Below are 17,526 nucleotides of genomic sequence, written 5' to 3'. Positions count from 1 at the left end.
GCAAAGGTGCGGTGTTCGCACATAGCGAAACAAATAACAGGGGGGGAGGGAGGGAGAAGGGGTATATGTATTTGTAGTGCAAAATAGACGAGGTGCGATCATACTAGCACTAATGCACTGGATCCCATCAAACTCCGTAGTTGAGCGTGCTTTGGCGAGAGTAGTATTAGGATGGGTGATCTTTTGGGAAATCCTCATGTTGTGCCCGTCTTTTTACAAATGGGGTGTTAAACGTTATGCACAATAGGAGCCATAGTTCGCCAGCATGGGTCGTGGCATCAGAATATTTTGCTTAATATTTTTCGTGCATTCATTTATAGTCCACCACATGATAAGAGTGTCATTACGAGCATCTTACATAGTAGAACAATGAAAAATGAGATACGACAGGCCGTCCATTTATCTAGGCGTGAGTTGAGGTGCCCAGACATTTCGCTTGATATTAGAACTAGAAACAGAGGTGTAGTGTGCATGCACAGTGAAACAAATGACGGGAGGGAGAAGGGAAGGAGAAGGGGTATATGTATTTGCAGCACGAAAAGGAAGGGGTGCGATCATACCAACACTAATGCATCGGATCCTGTCGAACTCCGCAGTTAAGCGTGCTCTAGTGAAAGCAGTATTAGGATGGGTGACCTCCTACGAAGTCCTCATGTTCCACCCGTCTTTTTATGGATGGGGCATTAAATGTTATGCGTGACCGGAGCGACAGTCCACTAGTGTGTCATTACAATTATCTTACATAGTAGAACAATGAAAATAGAGTTGTGGCAGGCAGTCTGTTCATCTCGGCATGAGTCGAGATGCCTTGGAATTTCGCTTGATATTAGAACTAGAAACAAAGGTGCGGTGTGCGCGCACAACAAAAAAATGATGAGAGGGGAGAGGGAAGGAGAAGTGGTATCTGTATTTGCAGTACGGAATGGAAGGGGTGCGATCGTACCAGCACTAATGCATCGGATCCTATCAAACTTCGTAGTTAATCATGCTTGGGCGAGAGTAGTACTAGGATGGGTAATCTCCTAGGAAGTTCTCATGTTGCACCCTTTTTTTTGCAGATTGGACATTAAATGTTACGTGGGACTAGAGTGACAGTTGCCGGTTAATTCGCAAACGTGAGTCACGGCGTCGGAGCATTTTGCTTAATATTATTCGTGCATTCAATTATAGCCCACCACGTGATAAGATTATTATTACGAGCATCTTACATTGTAGAACAACAAAAAAAGAGGTGCAGCGGGTGTTTCATTCATATAGACATGAGTCGAGGCGCCGGGGCATTTCGCTCGATATTAGAATTAGAAGCAGAGGTGCGTTGCGCGCACAGCGAAACAAATGACGGGAAGGGAGAGGGAAGGAGAAGGGATATATGTCTTTGCAGCGCAAATTAGAAGGGTTGCAATCATACCAGCACTAGTTCACGGGATCCATCAGAACTCTGCAATCAGGCGTGCTTGGGCGAGAGTCGTTCTATGATGGGTGACCTCTTGGGAAGCACTTGTGTTACACCCTTTTTTTACAGACGGGGCATTAAATGTTATGCGGGACTGGAGCGACGGTCTGTCTGTTCATTCGCAAATGTGAGTCACAGTATCGGGGCATTTTGCTTAATACTTTTCGTGCATTCAATTAAAGCCCATCACATGATGAGAGTGTCATTACGAGCATCTTAAAAAGTAGAACAACAAAAAATGAGGTGCGGCAGGCGATCCGTTCATATGGGCATGAGTCGAGGTGCCAGGGCATTTCGCTCGATATTAGAACTAGAAGCAGAGGTGAGTTGTGCGCACAGTGAAACAAATGACGAGAAGGGAGAGGGAAGGAGAAGTGTTATATGTCTTTGCGGTGCAAATTAGAAGGGATGCGATCATACCAGCACTAGCTCACCAGATCCCATCAGAACTCCGCAGTCAAGCGTGCTTGGGCGAGAGTAGTACTAGGATTGGTGACCTCTTGGGAAGTACTCGTGTTGCACCCTTCTTTTTGTAGATAAGGCATTAACTGTTACACAGGACCAGAGCGACGGTCCTCCTGTTCATTCACAAACGTGAGTCATGGCACCGGAACATTTTCCTTAATATTTTTTGTGCATTCAATCAAAGCCCATCACGTATTGAGAGTATCATTGCGAGCATCTTACATAGTAGAACAATGAAAAAAGAGGTGCCGGGTGTTTCATATAGACATGAGTTGAGGCGTTGGGGCATTTCGCTCGATATTAGAACTAGAAGCAGAGGTGAGTTGCGCGCACAGCGAAATAAATGATTGGAAGGGAGACAAAAGGGGAAGGGGTATATATATTTGCGGTGCAAACTAAAACAATTGCGATCATACTAGCACTAGTTCACCGGATCCCATCAGAACTCCACAGTCAAGCATTCTTGGGCGAGAGTAGTACTAGGATACGTGACCTTTTGGGAAGTTCTTGTGTTGCACCCTTCTTTCTACAGATGGGGCATTAAATGTTACGAAGGACTGGAGCGACGGTCTGCCGGGACATTTTGCTTAATATTTTTTGCACATTCAATTAAAACCAATCACATGATAAGAGTGTCATTGCGAGCACCTTACATAATATAACAACAAAAAACGAGGTACGGTGGGTGATCTGTTCATATGGGCATGAGTTTAGGCGCCGGGGAATTTCACTTAATATTAGAACTAGAAGAAGAGGTGAGGTGCGCACACAGCGAATCAAATAACGGGAGGGGAGAGGAAAGGAGAAGGGGCATATGTATTTGCGGCGCAAACAAGAAAGGGCGCGATCATACCAGCACTAGTTCACCAGATCCCATCAGAACTCTGCAGTTATGCGTGCTTGAGTGAGAGTAGTACTAGGATGGGTTACCTCCTGGGAAGCTCTTGGCTCTAGTGTTGCATCCTTCTTTTTTCAGAGTCGGCGTTAAACGTTACGCAGGACTGGAGCAACGGTCCACCAGTTCATTCCCAAACGTGAGTCACGGTGCCGGGGCATTTTGTTTAATATTTTTCGCTCATTCAATTATAGCCCATCACATGATAAGAGTGTCTGCAAGCATATTACATAGTAGAACAAATAAAAACGAGGTGCGGCGCTATCCGTTCATATGGGCACAGGTCGAGGGGCTGGGGTATTTCGCTTGATATTAGAATTAGATGCAGAGGTGAGGTGCACGCACAGCGAAACAAATGACAGGAGGGGAGAGGGAAGGAGAAGGGTATGTACTTGCGGCGCAAACTAGAACGGGTGTGATCATACCAGCACTAGTTCACCGGATCCCATCTGAACTTCGTAGTTAAGCGTGCTTGGGCGAGAGTGGTACTAGGATGGGTGATCTCCTAGGAAGTTCTCGTGTTGCACCCTTCTTTTTACAGATGGGGCGTTAAAAATTCAACTGGACCGTTATTTGTTTCCATGTGCGTGCACACTGCACCTCTCCTTCTCGTTCTAATATCAAGTAAAATGCCCTGGCGCCGTGACTCATATTTATGAATGAACCGCCATACCGTCGCACTGGTCCCACGTAACGTCGTACAACTCGCCTGTAAAAAAATAGATGCAACACGAATACTTCCAATAGGTCACCCATCCTAGTACTACTCTCGCCCAAGCACGCTTGACTGCGTAATTCTGATGGGATCCGGTGCATTAGTGCTAGTATGATCGCACATCTTTTATTTCACACTGCAAATACATACACTCCTTCTCCTTCTCTCCCCCTCCCGTCATTTGTTTCCTTGTGCGTGCACACTGCACCTCTCCTTTTCATTCTAATATCAAGTAAAATGCCCCGGCATCGTTACTCATATTTGCGAATAAACCAGCGGACCATAGTTTAAGTCACGCGTAACGTCGAATGACCCATCGGCAAAAAAATGGTTCAACACAAGGACTTCCTAGGAGGTCACCACTCCTAGTACTACACTCGCCCAAACACATTTAACTGCGGAGTTCTGATGGGATCCGGTGAATTAGTGATGGTATAATGACACCTGTTTCATTCCGTGCTGCAAATACATATGCTCCTTCCCCTTCCCTCCCCCCTCCCGTCATTTGTTTCCTTGTGCGTGCATACTCCACCTCTCATTCTCATTCTAATATCAAGTAAAATGTCCCGAAACCGTGACTCACACTTATGAATAAACCAGTGGACCATAGTTCTAGTCGCATGTAACATCGAACGACCCATCTGCAAAGAAATGGTTGCAACACAAGGACTTCCAAGGAGGTCACCCATCCCAGTACTACTCTCACTCAAGCACACATAACTGCAGAGTTCTGGTGGGATCCAGTGCATTAGTACCGGTATGAACGCACCTGTTTCATTCTGCGCTGCAAATACATACATTCATTCCCCTTCCCTCCCCCCTCTCGTCATTTGTTTCATTGTGCGTGCACACTGCACCTCTCCTTCTCATTCTAATATCAAGTAAAATGCCCCGGCGCCGTGACTCACATTTGTGAATGAACCGCCAGACCATTGCTCTAGTCCCGCCTAACATTTAATGCCCCGTCTACAAAAAGAAGGGTGCAGGACGAGTACTTTCCAAGAGGTCACCCATCCTAGTTTTACTCTCGCCCAAGCACGCTTGACTGTAGAGTTCTGATGGGATTCGTTGAACTAGTGCTAGTATGATCGCACCCCTTCTAATTTGTGCCGCAAAGACATATACCACTTCTCCTTCCCTCTCCCTTCCCATCATTTGTTTCACTATGCGCGCAACTCACCTCTGCTTCTAGTTCTAACATCGAGCGAAATGCCCTGGCACCTCCACTCATGCCCATATGAACGAATCGCCCCCCGCACCTCATTTTTCATTTTTCTACTATTTAAGATGCTCACAATGACACTCTCATCACGTGATGGGCTTTAATTAAATGCACGAAAAGTATTTAGCAAAATGCCCCGGCACCGTGACTCACGTTTGCGAATGAACAGGCAGATCGTCGCTCCAGTCCCGCGTAACATTTAATGCCCTGTCTGCCAAAAAAGGGTGCAACACAAGTGCTTCCTAAGAGGTCACCCATCGTAGAACTACTCTCGCCCAAGCACGCTTAACTACAGAGTTCTGATGGATCCCGTGAACTAGTGCTGGTATGATCGCACCCCTTCTAATTTTTACCGCGAAGACATATATCCCTTCTCCTTCCCTCTCCCTTCCCGTCATTTGTTTCGTTGTGCGCACAACGCACCTCTACTTCTAGTTCTAATATCGAGCGAAATGCTTCGGCGCCTTGACTCATGTCTATATAAACGGAACACCCGCCACACCTCTCTTTTTATTGTTCTACTATATAAGATGTTCGTAATAATAACCTTGTCATGTGGTGGGCTATAATTGAATGCACGAATAATATTAAGCAAAATGCTCCGACACCGTGACTCACGTTTGCGAATTAACCGGCGACTGTCGCTCTAGTCTTGCGTAACATTTAACGCCCAATCTGCAAAAAGAAGGGTGTAACATTTGAACTTCCTAGGAGATCATCCATCCTAGTACTACTCTTGCCCAAACACAATTAACTACGAAGTTCGATGGAATCCGATGCATTAGTGCTGGTATGATCGCACCCCTTCCATTCCGCGCTGCAAATACATATACCACTTCTCCTTCCCTCTCCCCTCTCATCATTTATTTTGTTGTGCATGCATACCGCACCTCTGTTTCTTAGTTCTAATATCAAGCGAAATGCCAAGGCATCTCGACTCATGCCCAGATGTACAGACTGCCCGCCACAACTCTATTTTCATTATTCTACTATGTAAGATAATCGTAATGACATTCTTATCTCGTGATGGACTATAAATGAATACATGAAAAATATTAAGCAAAAATGTCCCAATGTCGCGACTCAAACTGGCGGACTGTTGCTCCGGTCACGCGTAACATTTAAAGCTCCGTCCATAAAAAGGCGAGTGGAACACGAGGACTTCGCAGGAGGTCACCCATCCTAATACTGCTTCCACTAGAGCAAGCTTAACTGCAGAGTTTGATAGGATCCGATGCATCAGTGTTGGTATGATCGCACCCCTTCCATTTCGTACTGCAAATACATATACCCCTTCTCCTTCCCTCCCCCCTCCTGTCATTTGTTTCGTTGTGCATGCACACTACACCTCTATTTCTAGTTCTAATATCAAGCAAAATGTCCGGGCACCTTAACTCACGCCTAGATAAATGGACCACCTGTCGTACCTCATTTTTTATTGTTATACTATGTAAGATACTCCTAATGACACTCTTATCACCCAAGCATGCTTGAAAAATATTAAGCAAAATTTTCAGGCCCTGCGACTCACACCGGCAGACTGTGGCTCCGATCGCACTTAACATTTAACACTCCGTCTACAAAAAGATGGGTTCAACACGAGGACTTTCCAGGAGGTCACCCATCCTAGAACTAATCTCACCCAAGCATGCTTGACTACAGAGTTCTGATGGGATCCTGTGCATTTGTGTTTGTATGATCACAACTGTCCCATTCCCCACTGCAAATACATATAGTCGTTCTCCTTCCCTCTCCCTCCCATCATTTATTTCGCTGTGCGGACATACCACATCTCTGCTTCTAGTTCTAATATAGAGTGAAGTGCCATGTTGCTTCGACTCGCGCCCAGAAGAACTGTGGCTCGCTGCGCCTCTTTTTTCGTTGTTCTACTATGTAAGACTCTCGTAATGAGACTCTTTTCACATGGTGGATTACAAATAAGTGCATGTAAAATATTAAGCAAAATGTTTCAACATCGCTACTCATTTCGGCGGACTGTGGCTCCGATCGTGCGTAACGTTTGATGCCCCGTCAGCAAAAAGACGGGTGCAATAAGAGAACTTCCTAGGAGGTCACCCATCTTAGTACTACTCTCGCCCAAGCACACTTACTTACGGAGTTCGATGGGATCTGGTGTATTAATGCTAGTATGATTGCACCCCTTCCATTCTGCGCTGCAAATACATATACCCCTTCTCCTTCCCTCCCCCACCCGTCATTTTTTCATTGTGCGCACACACCGCACCTCTGTTTATAGTTCTAATATCAAGCGAAATGCCCCGATACCTCGACTCATGCTAGAAGAAAGGACCGTCCGCCGTACCTCATTTTTCTTTATTCTACTATGTAAGATGCTCGTAATGACACTCTTATCACGTGGTAGACTATAAATGAATGCACGAAAAAATAGTAAGCAAAATTTTCTGGCGACGCGACTCACGCCAGCGGATTGTGGCTCCGATCACATATATCATTTTACGCCCCGTTTGCAAAAAGACAGTGCAACATGAGGACTTCTCAGGAGGTTACCGATCCTAGTACTACTCTCGTCCAAGCATGCTTAACTGCATAGTTTGATGGGATCCGGTGCATTAGTGCTGGTATGATCGCATCCCTTCCATTCCGCATTGCAAATACATATAGCACTTCTCCTTTCCTCCCCTCTCCCATCATTTTTTTCGCTGTGCGCGTACACTGCATCTCTATTTCTTGTTCTAATATTAAGCAAAATGCCCCAGCGCCTTGACTTATGCCCAGATTAAAGGACCACCCCCCACACCTTTTTTTTCGTTATTCTACTTTGTAAGATGCTCGTAATGACTATCTAATCACTTGGTGGACTATAAATGAGTGCACAAAAAAAAGTAAGCAAAATGCTCCGGCGCAGCGACTCACACCGGCAAATGAACCAGCAGACTATTACTCCGGTTGCGCGTAACGTTTGATGCCCTGTCCGTAAAAAGACGGGTGCAACACAAGAACTTCCCAGAAGGTCACTCATCCTAGTACTACTCTCGCCCAAACATGCTTAACTGCAGATTATGATGGGATACGATGCATTAGTGCTAGTATGATCCCACCCGTCCTATTCCTCACTTCAAATACATATACCCCTTCTCTTCCCCCCCATCAGTTGTTTCGCTCTGTGTGGACACTGCACCTCTACTTCTAGTTGTAATATAAAGTAAAATGCCCCATTGCCTCGACTCACACCCAAATGAACGGACTGCCTGTCGTACCTCTATTTTGCTTGTTCTATTATTTACGATGCTCGTAATGACACTCTTATCACGTGGTGGACTATAAATGGATGCACGAAAAATATTAAGAAAAAGACAGGTGAAACACGAGGACTTCTCAGGAGGTCACCCATCCTAGTATTACTCTCGCCCAAGAACACTTAAGTGCGGAGTTCTGATGGGATTCGGTGCGCTAGTGCTGGTATGATCGCACCAGTTTCATTCTGTGCTGTAAATACATACACTCATTCTCCTTCTTTCCCCCCTCCCGTCATTTGTTTCCTTGTGAGTGCACACTGCACCTCTCTTTCTCGTTCTAATATCAAGTAAAATACTTCAGTGCCATGACTCACATTTGCGAATAAACCAGCGGACCATTGTTCCAGTCGCACGTAACGTCGAACGACCCATCTGCAAAAAATTGAGTACAACATAAGTACTTCCCAGGAGGTCACCCATCCTAGTACTACTTTCGTCCAAGCACAATTAACTACAGAGTTCTGATGGGATCCGGTGCATTAGTGCTTGTACAATCGCACCTGTTTGATTTCGCACTGCAAATACATATACTCCTTCTCCTTCCTTACCCCCTCTCGTCATTTGTTTCCTTATGCGTGCACACTGCACCTCTCCTTCTCCTTCTAATATCAAGTAAAATGTCTTGGTGCTATGACTCACATTTTCGAATAAACTAGCAGACCATAGTTCCAGTCGCATGATACATCGAACGACCCATCTGCAAAAAAATGGGTGCAACAACGAGTACTTCCCAGGAGGTCACCCATCCTAGTACTACTCTCTCACCCATCCTAGTATTACTCTTGCCCAAGCACATTTAATTGCGGAGTTCTGATGGGATCCGGTGCATTAGTGCTTGTACGATCGCACCTGTTTGATTCCACGCTGCAAATACATACACTCCTTCTCCTTCTCGTTCCCTCCCCCCTCCCGTTATTTGTTTCCTTGTGCGTGCACACTGCACCTCTCTTTTTCATTCTAATATCAAGTAAAATACCCCGGCACCGTGACTCACATTTGCGAATAAACCATTGGACCATAGTTCCAGTCGCGTGTAACGTCGAAGGACCCATCTGCAAAAAAATGGGTGCAACACGAGGACTTTCCAGGAGGTAACCCATCCTAGTACTACCTTCCCCTAAGAACACTTAACTACAGAGTTCTGATGGGATCCGGTGAATTAGTAATGGTATAATAGCATCTGTTTCATTTCGCACTACAAATACATACACTCCTTCTCCTTCCCTCCCCCCTCCCGTCATTTGTTTCCTTGTGGGTGCACACTTCACCTCTCATTCTCATTCTAATATCAAGTAAAATGCCTCGGTGCCGTGACTCACATTTGCAAATAAACAAGTGGACCATAGTTTCAGTTGCGTGTAACGTCGAAGGACCCATCTGCAAAAAATCGGTGCAACACAAGTACTTTCCAAGAGGTCACCCATCCTAGTGACGGGAAGGGTGAGGGAAGGAGAAGGGGTATATGTGCTTGCAGCGTGGAATGGAAAGGGTGCGATCATATCGGCACTAATGCACTAGATCCCATCGAATTTCATAGTTAAGTGTGCTTGGGCGGAAGTAGTACTAGGATGGGTGACCTCCTGGAAAGTTCTCATGTTCCACTCATTTTTTTACTGACGGGACGTTAAACATTATGCGCGATCAAAGTCATTGTCCCTCGAAGTGAGTCGCAATGCTAAGACATTTTTCTTAATATTTTTTGTGCATTCATTTATAGTTCGCCACGTGATAATAGTGTCATTACAAGCATCTTACATAGTAAAATAACGAAAAATGAGGTGTAGGGGGTAGTCTATTCATCTGGGCATGAGTCGAGACACCGGAGCATTTTGCTCTATATTAGAACTATAGGCAGAGGTGTGGTGTTCGCGTATAGCGAAACAAATAATAAGAGGGAAGGGAGGGATAAGAGGTATATGTATTTGTAGCACAAAATAGAAGAGGTGCGATCATACTAGCACTAATGCACTGGATCCCATCGAACTCCGTAGTTGAGCGTGCTTTGGCGAGAGTAGTATTAGAATGGGTGATCTTTTGGGAAATCCTCGTGTTGCGCCCGTCTTTTTACGGATGGAGTGTTAAATGTTATGCGCAATAGGAGCCATAGTCCGCCGGCACGAATCGTGGTGCCAAAATATTATGCTTAATATTTTTCATGCATTCATTTATAGTCCACCACATGATAAAAATGTCCTTACGAGCATCTTACATAGTAGAACAATGAAAAATGAGGTACGACAGGCGGTCCGTTTATCTACGCGTGAGTCGAGGTGCCCGGACATTTTGCTTGATATTAGAACTAGAAAAGGAGGTGTAGTGTGCATGCACAGTGAAACAAATGATGGGAGAGGGGAGGGAAGGAGAAGGGGTATATGTATTTGCAGCATGCAATGGAAAGGGTGCGATCATACCAACACTAATGCATCGGATCCTGTCGAACTCCACAGTTAAGCGTGCTATGGTGAAAGCAGTATTAAGATGGGTGACCTCTTACGAAGTCCTCGTGTTTCACCTGTCTTTTTATGGACGGGGCGTTAAATGTTACGCGTGACCAGAGCGACAGTCTGCTAGTGTGAGACGCAGCATTAGGACATTTTTGCTTAATATTTTTTATGCATTCATTTATAGTCCATCACGAGATAAGAATGTCATTACGATTATCTTACATAGTAGAACAATGAAAATAGAGTTGTGGCGTGCAGTCTGTTCATCTAGGCATGAGTCGAGATGCCTTGGCATTTCGCTTGATATTAAAACTAGAAATAGAGGTGCGGTGTGCACGCACAACAAAATAAATAATGAGATGGGAGAGAGAAGGAGAAGTGGTATATGTATTTACAGCGCGGAATGGAAGGGGTGCGATCATACCGGCACTAATGCATCGGATCCCATCGAAGTTCGTAGTTAATCGTGCTTGGGTGAGAGTAGTACTAGGATGGGTGATCTCCTAGGAAGTTCTCATGTTGCACCGTTCTTTTTGCAGATGGGGCGTTAAATGTTACGCGGGACTAGAGCGACAGTCGCCGGTTAATTCACAAACGTGAGTCACGGCGCTGGAGTATTTTGCTTAATATTATTCGTGCATTCAGTTATAACCCACCACGTGATAAGATTATTATTACGAGCATCTTACACTGTAGAACAACAAAAAATGAGATGTGGCGGGTGTTTCATTCATATAGACATGAGTCAAGGCACTGGGGCATTTTGATCGATATTAGAACTAAAAGCAAAGGTGCGTTGCGCGTACAGGGAAACAAATGACGGGAAGGGAGAGGGAAGGAGAAGGGATATATGTCTTTGTGGCACAAATTAGAAGGGGTGCGATCATACTAGCACTAGTTCTTGGGATCTATCAGAACTCTGTAGTTAAGTGTGCTTGGGCGAGAGTAGTTCTATGATGGGTGACCTCTTGGGAAGCACTCGTGTTGCACCCTTGTTTTTGCAGACGGGGCGTTCAATGTTACGCGAGATTGTAGCGATGGTCTGCCTGTTCATTCGCAAATGTGAGTCACGGAGCTGGGGCATTTTACTTAATACTTTTCGTGCATTCAATTAAAGCCCATCATGTGATGAGAGTGTCATTGCGAGCATCTTAAATAGTAGAACAACAAAAAATGAGGTGTGGCGGGAAATCCGTTCATATGGGAATGAGTCGAGGTGCCAGGGCATTTCTCTCGATATTAGAACTAGAAGCAGAGGTGAGTTGCGCGCAGAGCGAAACAAATGACGGGAAGAGAGAGGGAAGGAGAAGTGGTATATGTTTTTGCGGCAGAAATTAGAAGGGGTGCGATCATACCAGCACTAGTTCACTATATCCCATCAGAACACCGCAGTCAAGCATGCTTCGACAAGAGTAGTAGCAGGATGGGTGACCTCTTGGGAAGTACTCGTGTTGTACCCTTCTTTTTGTAGACGGGCATTAACTGGACCAGAGTGACGGTCCGGCGGTTCATTTACAAACATGAGTCACGGCGCCGGGACATTTTGCTTAATACTTTTCGTGCATTCAATTAAAGTCCATCACGTGTTGAGAGTGTCATTGCGAGTATCTTACATAGTAGAACAATGAAAAAGGAGGTGCAGCGGGTGTTTCATATAGACATGAGTTGAGGCGCCGGGGTATTTCGTTCGATATTAGAACTAGAAGCAGAGGTGAGTTGCACCCACAGCGAAATAAATGATGGGAAGGGAGAAGAAAGGGGAAGGGGTATATGTATTTGCGGCGCAAACCAAAACGATTGGGATCATACCAGCACTAGTTCATCGGATCCCATCAGAACTCCGCAGTCAAGCGTTCTTGGGCGAAAGTAGTACTAGGATGCGTGACCTTCTTGGAAGTTCTCATGTTGCACCCTTCTTTCTACAGATGGGGCGTAAAATGTTACTCGAGACCAGAGCGATGGTCTGCCAGGGCATTTTGCTTAATATTTTTTACACTTTTAATTAAAACCAATCACGCGATAAGAGTGTCATTGCGAGAACCTTACATAATATAACAACAAAAAATGAGGTGCGGTGGGTGATCCGTTTATATGGGCATGAGTCAGAGGCGCCACGGTATTTCGCTTAATATTAGAACTAGAAGAAGAGGTGAGGTGCGCGCACAGAGAATCAAATGACGGGAGGGGAGAGGGAAGGAGAATGGGCATATGTATTTGCAGCGCAAACAAGAAAATGTGCGATCATACCAACACTAGTTCACCGGATCCCATTAGAACTCTGCAGTTATGCGTGCTTGGGCGAGAGTAGTACTAGGATGGGTTACCTCCTGGGAAGCTCTCGACTCTCGTGTTGCATCCTTCTTTTTTCAGACTAGGGGTTAAACATTACGCGAGACCGAAGCAACGGTCCACCGGTTCATTCACAAACGTGAGTCACGGTGCTGGGGCATTTTGTTTAATTTTTTTCGCGCATTCAATTAAATCCCATCACGTGATAAGAGTGTCTGCGAGCATATTACATAGTAGAACAACAAAAAATGAGGTGCGACGCTATTCGTTCATATGGGCATGAGTCGAGGCGCCGGGGTATTTCATTTGATATTAGAATTAGATGCAGAGGTGAGGTGCGCGCACATCAAAACAAATGACAGGAGGGGAGAGGGAAGGAGAAGGGGTAGTAGAACAACGAAAATAGAGGCGCGGCAGCCGATCCTTTCATATGGGCATGGGTCGAGGTGCCAATGCATTTCTTTTGATATTAGAACTAGAAGCAGACGTGCGGTGTGGACACACAGCGAAATAAATGATAGGAGGGGGGTGAGAAGCAGAAGGAATATATATTTGCACCGTTAATTAGAATAGGTTTGATCATACCAGCATTGATTCACTGGATCCCATCAAAACTCCACAGTTAAGCGTGCTTGGGCGGGAGTAGTACTAGGATGGGTGACCTCTTGGGAAGTCCTCGTGTTTCACCATTCTTTTCGTAGACAGGGCGTTAAATATTATGTGGGATCAGAGTGACAGTTCGCCAGTTCGTTCGTAAACGTGAGTCACGGCACCAGGGCATTTTGCTAAATATTATTTATCCATTCAATTATAGCCCACCACGTGATAAGAGTGTTATTATGAGTATCTTATATAGTTGAACAACGAAAAGAGAGGTGTGGCGGGCGATCCATTCATTTGGGCGTGGCTGAGGAATTTTACTTGATATTAAAACTAGAAATAGATGTGAGGTGTGCGTGTACAATAATACAAATGATCGGAGGGGAGGAGGCGAAGGGGCAAATACATTTGTAGCGGGGAATGGGATGGGCGCGATTAGACCAGCACTAATGCACTGAATCCCATAAGAATTCTGCAGTTAAGTGTCCTTAGAATTCCACTGAATCCTTGTGTTGTACCTGCATTTTTTCATATTACGCACGACCGGAGACGCGGTCCACTGGTTCATTTGTCGGTGTAAGTCTCGGCGCCATGGCATTTTGCTTAATATTTTTCGTGCATTCATTTATAGTCCACCACGTGATAAGAGTCTTATTACGAGCAGCTTACATAGTAGATTAATAAACAACGAGGTGCGACGGACGGTCCATTCATCATGGCGTGAGTCAAGCTACCGGGGTATTTCACTTGATATTAGAATTAGAAGAAAAGGTGCAAGGTGTGCACACAGCGAAAAAAATGACAGGAAGTGGGAGGAAAAGAACATGGGTATATCTATTTGCAGTGCGAAATGGAATGAGTACGATTATACCAGCACTAATACACCAGATCCATTAGAACTCCGCAGTTAAGCATTTTTGTGCAAGAGTAGAACTAGGATGGGTGACCTCCTGGGAAGTCCTTGTGTTGCACCCTTCTTTTTTCAGACGGGGCGTTAAACATTGTGCGGGACCGGAGCGATGGTCCACTAGTTCATACGCAAACGTGAGTCACGGCGCCGGGCTATTTTGCTTAATATTTTTCATGCATCTAATTAAATCCCATCACGGGATAAGAGTGTTATTACAAGTATCTTACATAGTAGAACAATGAAAATAGTGGTGCAGCAGGCGATCCGTTCATATGGGCATGAGTCGAGGCGCTTGGGCATTTCGTTTGATATTAGAACTAGGAGCAGAGGTGAGGTGTGCGCGCACAGCGAAACAAATGATGGGAGGGGGGAGGGAAGGAGAAGGGGCACAGGTATTTGTAGCGCGGAACTGGACGGGTGCAATAATACCAACACTAATGCACCGAATCCCATAAGAACTCTGCAGTTAAGTGTCCTTGGGTGAGAGTAGTACTAAGATAGTTGGCCTATTGGAAAGTCCTCGTGTTGCACCTGTTTTTGTGCACATGAGGAAATCAATGTTACATGCGACTAGAACAACAGTCCATCAGGTCATTCACAAATGTGAGTCGTGGCATCATGACATTTTGCTTAATATTTTTCATGCATTCATTTATATTCCATGATGTGATAAGAGTGTCATTACGAGCATCTTACATAGCATAACAACGAAAAATGAGGTGCGACAGGTAGTCCGTTAATCTGGGCGTGAGTCGAGCTGCCGGAGCATTTCACTTGATATTAAAATTAGAAGAAGAGGTGCAGGATGCGCGGACAGCGAGAAAAATGACGAGAGGGGGAGGGAAGGAGAAGGGGTATATCTATTTGAAGTGCGAAATGGAACGGGTGCGATCATACTAGCACTAATTCGTTGGATTCCATTAGAACTCCGCAGTTAAGCGTTTTTAGGCGAGAGTAGTACTAGGATTGGTGACCTCCTGGGAAGTCATCGTGTTACACCCTTCTTTTTATAGATGGGGCATTGAACATTACGCGGGATCAGAGCGATGGTCTGCCAGTTCATTCGCAAACGTGAGTCACGGCGCCGGGGCATTTTGCTTAATATTTTTTGTGCATTCAATTAAAGCCCATCACGTGATAAGAGTGTTATTATGAATATCTTATATAGTAGAACAACAAAAAGAGATGTACGGCAGGCGATCTGTTTATATGGGCATGAGTCGAGGCGCCGGGGTATTTCGCTTGATATTAGAACTAGAAGCAGAGGTGAGGTGTGCGCGTACAATGAAACAAATGACGGGAAGGGGGAGGAAAGGAGAAGGGGCACATGAATTTTTAGCAGGGAATGGGATGGGTGCGATCAGACCAGCATTAATGCACCGAATCCCATAAGAACTCTGCAGTTAAGTGTCCTTTGGTGAGAGTAGTACTAAGATGGTTGACCTCTTGGAATGTCCTCGTGTTGCACCTATTTTTTGCACATGACGCAATAAGCGTTACGTGCGACCGGAACCACAGTCCGTCAGTTCATTCACAAACGTGAGTCGCGGCGTCAGACATTTTTCTTAATATTTTTTCATGCATTCATTTATAGTCCACCACGTTATAAGCTTCTCATTACGAGCATCTTACATAGTAGAACAATGAAAAAAGAGGTGCGGATGGCGATCCATTCATCATGGCGTGAGTCAAGCTGCCGGGGGATTTCGCTTGATATTAGAATTAGAAGTAGAGGTGCGGGGTGCGTGCACAACAAAAAAAGACGAGATCGGGGGAGGGAATGAGAAGTGATATATGTATTTGCAGCGCGAAATGGAATAGGTGCGATCATACCTGGACTAATTCACCGGATCCCATCAGAACTCCGCCGTTTAGCGCTTTTGGGTGAGAGTAGTACTAGGATGTGTGACTTTCTAGGAAGTCCTTGTGTTATACCCTTCTTTTTACAGACGAGGCGTTAAACATTGTGCGGGACTAGAGCGACGGTCTGTCGGTTTATTCACAAATGTGAGTCACGGCGTCAGAGCATTTTGCTTAATATTTTTTGTGCATTCAATTAAAGCCCATCACGTGATAAGAGTGTTATTACGAGTATCTTACATAGTAAAACAATGAAAATAGAAGTGCGGTGGGTAATCCATTCATATGGGCATGAGTCGAGGCGCCAGGGTATTTCGCTTGATTTTAGAACTAGAAGCAGAGGTGAAGTGTACACGTAAAATGAAACAAATTACGGGAAGGGGGAGGGAAGGAGAAGGGGCACATGCATTTGTAGCATGGAATGGGACGGGTGCGATCAGGCCAGTACTAACGCATCGAATCCCATAAGAACTATGCAGTTAAGTGTCCTTTAGTGAGAGTATTACTAAGATGGCTAACCTCTTAGAAAGTCCTCGTGTTACATCTGTTTTTTTTTTCACACGAGACGATAAACGTTACGCGCAACTGAAACTATGGTCCGCTGGTTTATTCACAAATGTGAATCAAGGCGTTGGGACATTTTACTTGATATTAGAATGAGAAGCAGAGGTGCAGTGTGCACGCACAAGAAAATAAAGGACGAGAGGGGGGGCGGGAAGGAAAAGGAGTATATCTATTTGCAGTGCGTAATGGAAAGGGTGTGATCATACCAGCATTCATGCACCAGATCCCATCAGAACTCCACAGTTAAATGTGTTTGGGTAAGAGTAGTACTAGGATGACTGACCTCCTGGGAAGTCCTCGAGTTGCACCCATTTGTTTACAGATGGGGCGTTCGATGTTATGCGTGACTGGAACTATAGTCCGCTGGTTTATTCATAAATGTGAGTCAAGGCACTGGGGCATTTTACTTGATATTAGAACGAGAAGCAGAGGTGCAGTGTGCAAGCACAAGGAAATAAATGACGGGAAGGGGGGTGGGAAGGAGAAGGAGTATATATATTTGCAGTGAGTAATGGAAAGGGTGTGATCATACTAGCACTAATGCATCATATCCCATCATAACTCTGCAGTTAAACGTGTTTGGGCGAGAGTAGTACTAGGATGAGTGACCTCCTGGGAAGTGCTCGTGTTGCACTTGTTTTTTTGCGGACAGGGCATTAAATGTTATGTGCGATCGGAGCCATAGTCCATTGGTTCATTTGTCGGTGTGAGCCGCCGCGCGAGGGCATTTTGCTTACTTTTTTTTGTGCACTCATTTATAGTCCACCACGTGATAAAAGAGTCATTACGAACATTTTACCTTGTAGAACAATGAAAAAAAAAGTGTCGTGG

At 45.1% G+C, this 17,526-nt stretch overlaps 13 pseudogenes; 9 read left to right on the top strand and 4 right to left on the bottom strand.

Annotated features, from left to right (window-relative positions):
* Positions 1-1,859: 1,859 nt before the first annotated feature.
* LOC148254682 (5S ribosomal RNA) lies at positions 1,860-1,978 on the top strand (annotated as a pseudogene).
* Positions 1,979-3,224: 1,246 nt separating this feature from the next.
* Positions 3,225-3,343, top strand: LOC148254681 (5S ribosomal RNA; annotated as a pseudogene).
* Positions 3,344-3,533: 190 nt separating this feature from the next.
* LOC148254680 (5S ribosomal RNA) lies at positions 3,534-3,651 on the bottom strand (annotated as a pseudogene).
* Positions 3,652-4,971: 1,320 nt separating this feature from the next.
* Positions 4,972-5,089, bottom strand: LOC148254679 (5S ribosomal RNA; annotated as a pseudogene).
* Positions 5,090-6,793: 1,704 nt separating this feature from the next.
* Positions 6,794-6,911, bottom strand: LOC148254678 (5S ribosomal RNA; annotated as a pseudogene).
* Positions 6,912-8,086: 1,175 nt separating this feature from the next.
* Positions 8,087-8,205, bottom strand: LOC148254677 (5S ribosomal RNA; annotated as a pseudogene).
* Positions 8,206-9,969: 1,764 nt separating this feature from the next.
* On the top strand, positions 9,970-10,087 carry LOC148254676 (5S ribosomal RNA; annotated as a pseudogene).
* A 795-nt stretch (positions 10,088-10,882) lies between these two features.
* Positions 10,883-11,000, top strand: LOC148254675 (5S ribosomal RNA; annotated as a pseudogene).
* A 1,705-nt stretch (positions 11,001-12,705) lies between these two features.
* Positions 12,706-12,824, top strand: LOC148254674 (5S ribosomal RNA; annotated as a pseudogene).
* A 508-nt stretch (positions 12,825-13,332) lies between these two features.
* On the top strand, positions 13,333-13,451 carry LOC148254673 (5S ribosomal RNA; annotated as a pseudogene).
* A 1,703-nt stretch (positions 13,452-15,154) lies between these two features.
* Positions 15,155-15,273, top strand: LOC148254672 (5S ribosomal RNA; annotated as a pseudogene).
* Positions 15,274-16,887: 1,614 nt separating this feature from the next.
* On the top strand, positions 16,888-17,006 carry LOC148254671 (5S ribosomal RNA; annotated as a pseudogene).
* Positions 17,007-17,213: 207 nt separating this feature from the next.
* Positions 17,214-17,332, top strand: LOC148254670 (5S ribosomal RNA; annotated as a pseudogene).
* The last annotated feature ends 194 nt before the right edge of the window (positions 17,333-17,526 follow it).

Source organism: Carica papaya, chromosome 5, assembly GCF_054855325.1.
Source record: "Carica papaya isolate Zhongbai chromosome 5, ASM5485532v1, whole genome shotgun sequence".
Taxonomy (NCBI): Eukaryota; Viridiplantae; Streptophyta; class Magnoliopsida; order Brassicales; family Caricaceae; genus Carica; species Carica papaya.
This window is presented reverse-complemented; position numbering and strand designations above follow the sequence as displayed.